The sequence below is a fragment of the Pinus tabuliformis genome, chromosome X, assembly GCF_031772625.1.
Source record: "Pinus tabuliformis cultivar Carrire ecotype Pingquan chromosome X, CPIR1, whole genome shotgun sequence".
Lineage (NCBI taxonomy): Eukaryota > Viridiplantae > Streptophyta > Pinopsida > Pinales > Pinaceae > Pinus > Pinus tabuliformis.
The window spans coordinates 1,169,503,822-1,169,509,821 of NC_142308.1; positions in this window are offsets into that span (position 1 = coordinate 1,169,503,822).

The window sequence follows — 6,000 nt, forward strand, 5'->3', positions numbered from 1 at the left end:
ATTTGATTTTTTGAGAGTCTTCTAAATAGTCATAAGTTCTACACAAGACTTCAAACTCAAACAAAAATGTTTAAGGATCCTCACTTCTCAACCCATAAAAGTTTGGGAGGATAGATGGTGAAATGCTTTTCATTGTGGTATGTGTTTCCTCATCCACTATAGGGAATCCAAATGAGTTATCTACTTCCCTATTTCCTCTGCCTCCTCCATTATTACCTCTACCTCCTCCATTGTTTCCTCCACCTCTCCCTCTACCCCCTCCTCCAAACAGTGAGAATTCTCCATCTTGTTCTTCTTCTGCCATTATAGTTTCTTCAGAGTTAGTATAGGGCTCAACCTACAAGGTTATTCCCTCTTCCTCTGGTTCTTCTTCCTACTTTTTCTTCCTCACTGGGTATTCCTAGTTCTTCAACTACAATAGGCTCCCCTGTGGAGGTGAAAAAGGTCTTCTCTCCTAGGACTGTTTTTGTGGATGATGTAGGAGAATCTTCTGACTGAGTTTCTTCCCCTTGAATTCTAGGAATCCTATGGCTGGGAGTATGAGTCTGGGATGGAGGTGTTTCCTTTCTAATTCTTGGTGGAGTAGGTGGAGTTGTGAGAATTGAACTTTTGCCCCTAGCTATAAATCTACCCCTAGAATCTCTTTCTCTATGCATGTCATTGTTTTGTTTTGTTGTTTTTTTTTTATGAACGTAAGAGATAAGGGTACCTAGTTACACTTCCCCGGCAACGACGCCAAAATGTTTAGTCAATTTAGTCTCCTAAATTGCTCTACATAAATTATCAATCCGGGTATCGTAAATTGATGAAGTGTAGTGCACTATATGTGCTAGATGACCCTTCTTACCTCACTGTTTTTGAGTTTTATGTTGTTTCGGGGGTTTAATTTTAATTCCTAATGTTTTGTAGTGCACTTAACAATATCTTAAATCTACTGTTGCTAAGAATCTAGAGAAATGAAATCAGAGCTAAAAGTGCTTTAAGCCAGATTTTGGAAGTAAAGTTTTAACCAAGAAATTGAAAACGGAATTTCTCTTCTTGCTATTATGATTGTTTCCAAAACATGAACTAAAGGACTTAAGACTACTATCCAATCAATTACAACACCAAAGCTTAAATGAGATATTAAAACTGAAAATGAGATTGCAGCTATCTATGATGAAAAAAAAAAACCTAAAATGAACTACTGAAAATAAGATTACAACTATTGTCTAATCTATTGTAGAATCAAAACTTAATGAACAACTGAAAATGGAATTGCAACAAAACTAAATGAAAAGCTATGGTTGAAAATGAAATTGCAACTAATCTATCATAAAAACTAAATGAAGTGTTTTGTCACTCTGCTACACAATTTTGGGAGAACAACCTCCTTGTGATAGCATTTTGAGGGATTCAATACTTCACTGTTCTAAAACTGAAAACGAAATTGCAACAAAATTAAATGAAAGACTAAGACTGAAAGTGAAATTGCAACTAATTGACTATGGAAACTAAATGAAGTGCTTTGTCACTTTGCTACACAATTTTGGGAGAACAACCTCCTTGTGATAGCATTTTGAGGGATTCCATACTTCATTGTTCTAAGAGAAAGTAAACATAAAAAATGCAGAGAAAGACTCATTCATAAATGAAATATTTCACCACTTAGTTTTAAGATGAACCATCAACTGAAAGGGCTTTTGGAAACATTCACTTACAACATGAGTTACTAAACTAACAATAAATGACATTGATCAATTTAATTCAAAATCTAAAAACTAATGAACAACAAATGAAATGAATCACTCTATGCTACTGACATCAACTTCAAACTACTAATAAGAAACTAGAAAGTAGTGAAACAAAGGAACTATTATGTACTGAGATAAAACTATTTTGAGTTAGTAAGAAGATGACACAAGCTACATTATGAACAAAGTTAGAAAATGGTTATAAGCATCATGGAAAACACAGTGAATTTACAATTTAACTATGAAAGATAAAAGAAGAATAAAATGTAACCTTAACCAACGCAGGGGCCCCCTGCAAAGGTCTCGGATTATAAGCACTTAATCAACACTCCAACAACGCTTCAAGTATCCATGAAACATAGTCTTTATATTAAAAACAAAGAATGAGTTCTTCAAACTACAAAGCGGAAATCTGAACTTAACACATGAGCAAAAAAAACTGAACTTCTTTTGTGTTCTTCACACAGGTATTTATAGAGAAATTATATAATTGTTTTAAAGAGAGAAATAAGCTACAACAAAACACGTAGGCAGGCAAGTATGCGGAATTCTTGTCCTTGGTTGCTTGGAAACATAAATCTTATGGTAATGGCTATTGGATTCCATTTGTGCAGGTGGCAGATGAAGTCTGTGGCCTCAGGAAACTGCTTCGGATCCCATCACTGAGAAATGTGTGCAAAACAGAGTCCTGTTTGCCATAGGTTTCTATGTTTGACTTCCCTTTGACCGGAGTCTTCCTTGTTGATCTAGGTCAGATGAATAGGATATGATCCATGCCCTACTATTTTCCAAGCTACCCATGTAGTCCTTTTCCCCTCTTGACACCTGGAACCTACAAAAGTGTGGAAGTAGCTGCGGAACAGCCGATTAGCTGCAGAATGTGGTTTTGTTCCATAGCTAAAAGAAAAAAACTTATTCAAATAGCAAACATAACAGTATAACATGTAAATCACTGAAATATACTCCTTGAGGCAATGTATAATGGTTTTTGATGATAAGGATGCATTTTTCATGGAAAAACAGAGAACTAAGAATGAGAAAAGTAGCTAAGGGAAAGGCAGTTTTGGAACTCAATAGATATCATGACTTAGATATGTTGATATTGATCAACATCAAATATGGTCTCCTGAAGAAAGAAAGAGAGTTGATAATAACAACTCCAAGGAAAAACATATTGTAGCTTGTTGATTAGTTCCATAGGCACTTTCATTAAAAGTGAAATAATGGAGAAGGGTTCTTGTAAAATATGAAGATAGACCATGTGGAAGGATGTTCATCCCAAAAGGAACAAGTAAGAATAATTCGATATTTTTAAAAGAGGCCATCATAATGAGGTAATTATGATTTGATGTTTTGCTAATTGGTTATCTAGTTGATATATGTTTTTGCTACCTAGAAAATTGTTGCAGAATTGCATAATGGAAATTGTTTTGAAATCAATTCAATGAATACATGGATTGAGTGAATGGATTTAGCATTCCTTGGAGGATTATGTGATCAAGATTTATACATCATCTTGGGATTGAAAGGTAGCAATAAAAACAAATAACCTGATGTTTCAATGATAACGAAGATCAATTTCATTATTAAAGGAAGCTATGACTAGCTCTACCTTGATTTGCGCAATATATTTCCTTTGTTGATGATGACTAGAGAAAAGTGATAGGAAAGGTTGATGGCCTGAATCCGATCACTTTTTGAAGAAAGTTTGGCTCCATTACAAAATCTCAATATGATGAAATGCAAAGGGAAGGAGGAGCCATGCAGCTACTTAAATATCTCCATGAAGTAGCTGATGTATTGATGAAGACACACTAAAGAACTTGACTCCCGAATTAAAAGGAAGTAAGGAATCTCCTCTATGCTTGAGAGGGAGTAAAAAGTCTCCTTAAATGTTTAAAAAGGAGCAAATGATCTATTCCCTAATCAAGAGGGAATGAGGATCTCAACTCTAATTGGAAGGGAGTGATGTTACGCATCAAATTCTCCATGTGACATGCACTAGACTAGGACTAACATCCATAAGTCTAACTGAAGGCACTAGGAGGGAGAATGGAGGATTGGATAATCATCTGAGATTGACACTCCTTGAGGATAGAGAATCCAGGATAAGAGGTGGACTGACAATCTTTAACGATTGGACAAGTATCCAAGACAAGAGTGGTCGATGAAGATCGATATTCTTTGAGGATGGTTAATCCAAGAACAGAATAATCCTAAAAGGACAAGTAAAGCCTCCCAGTGTTATTCTCTGATAAAAATAGAGATTTCTAGTTAAGACCTTATTGTGAAAACCTCGGGTTAAAAGTTCATGTAATAAAGTTAATAAAGGAAAAATAAGACCAAGGCCATGGGACACATATTCCAAGCTAAATTTTGGGCAAAAAATCCTAGTGGGTGTTCATTTCATCTTACTATCACTAAGGAAATTGGTAAAGGCGTTGGCAAAGGATTTGGAAAGGAAAAGAGACACTAATTGACATTTTATTTATGAAAATAAAGGAAAATATGAGAAAAGGGAGATGAAATGTCACAGGTTTGTATGAGAGGGAAATTGAAGAAAATATAGGCGTCAATGGTAAAAAGGCTCCTGAGGATCAGTTCACAACCTTTTGTCAGTTCATTTTTTGAGCGCTTTCTATTCTCTCATACTCTTGCATACTTATACCACTCTTGGAGAACTCTAGCATTAGAGAAAGGAAGGACAAGGAAGTAAAGGAAAGAAAGGAACAAACAAGGAAAAGTTGGATAAAGTAGCTTCAACATGAATACTTGCAGGTAACAAGTTGCACATGTGATTTCCTAGCTTCTTTGTGAATGCATGGTACATGCATGTGTGTATTTCGTTCTCTTGTTGTCTTTGGCACGGGTTTTTCCAGGTGAAACATTGGTTTCATCCTTGCCTTGCCATTTCTAGATAGCCATCGTGTGATGGGGTTCTTTTATTTAGTTAAGCTTTGGATTTCTAGATAGTTTTGGAACTGGGTGAGGTGGTCTTAGGAAAATTCTCATAGTGCCTAGGAATCGCTTGATTGGTTTTGGCAGGATTGCGGTAAAGCATAAGGTTGGAGACAAGAAAATTCCTCAAGGTATTGGTGAAGAAATTTTGAGGCATCCAAGCTTTTTTGGGGCCTATTAATCCCTTGATTTATTTTGGATGGATTGCGGTAAATCTTGAGGATGGGCATGATTTAATATCTGGGAAACTATGGTTGTTTATATATTGGTTTACTTTTGTGATCTCTTGACCAGTTTTGGCAAGATCGTGGGAGCATGAGGGTGGAGGTGGTTTAATCTCTGGGAATCTCGTGTTGTTTTTGTCTTGAGTCCTACATTCATGCTTGGAATATGGCACAGGGGTGATTGGCTAAAAGAAATATTTGGTTTAAACCAATCTATGGTCAGGTGGTACGTGGAAGTCATTGACTTGGTTGACTTTTGCATATGTTAATAAGATATCTTTCTTCTTGTATTTCATGAGTACTTGTGGATTTGATAGTTGTTCTATCATGGTATTTATTCTGCTTATATGTTGGTTATAAGCATGGTTTCATAATAGGCTCTAGCTTTGGTTCTTAATATGTTTTGATTAGTTGATGAATGGTTATTGAATACATGAGCTAACAGATGTTATTGCAACTATTATGAGAGGGAATTAGACCTTATCAATGATTCTTAGATAAGTATCAGACCCCTATGTTCATATATGCATTCATGACCTATAGATTACATATTCTCAATATGTTTGACAAAATGCATGTCATGTTCAAGGAAGTCTAGGTCAATTTCTACCTTCAAATTTGTATTTCTAACATTGTTTTCATGTCATTATTAATTTTGAGAAGTTACAGGAAGTTTTGGGAAATGGTCTAGAAGCTAACTTGGAATTTAGGCTCAAAATTCAAGACCGCATGCTCCTAACTGGAAAAATTGGTTTGCAACCGCATGGATGTAAGCTATTTTATGTTGTTAGAGGTTTCCAACCACATGGAGGCCTTTTTATGGGTGTGGTTGAGGGCCCAGGGCTAAGAAGGAGGGGCCCAACTCAGGGTTTTTCCACCTGGGATGGTTTCTCAACCTCTAAGTGTCTTGTAGCCCTGTATGTTGAAATGTGCAACAAGAAATGCTAAAAATAGTACTGCTATAAATAGCCTGGCTATAAATAGCAGTTCAGCCATTAGTGATCTTAGCAACAATGGGTGAAAAGTGAAAGTGCTAAAAATAGCTTTTCTAAAAATAGCATTTCAGGATCCCTTCTTATTTTAGT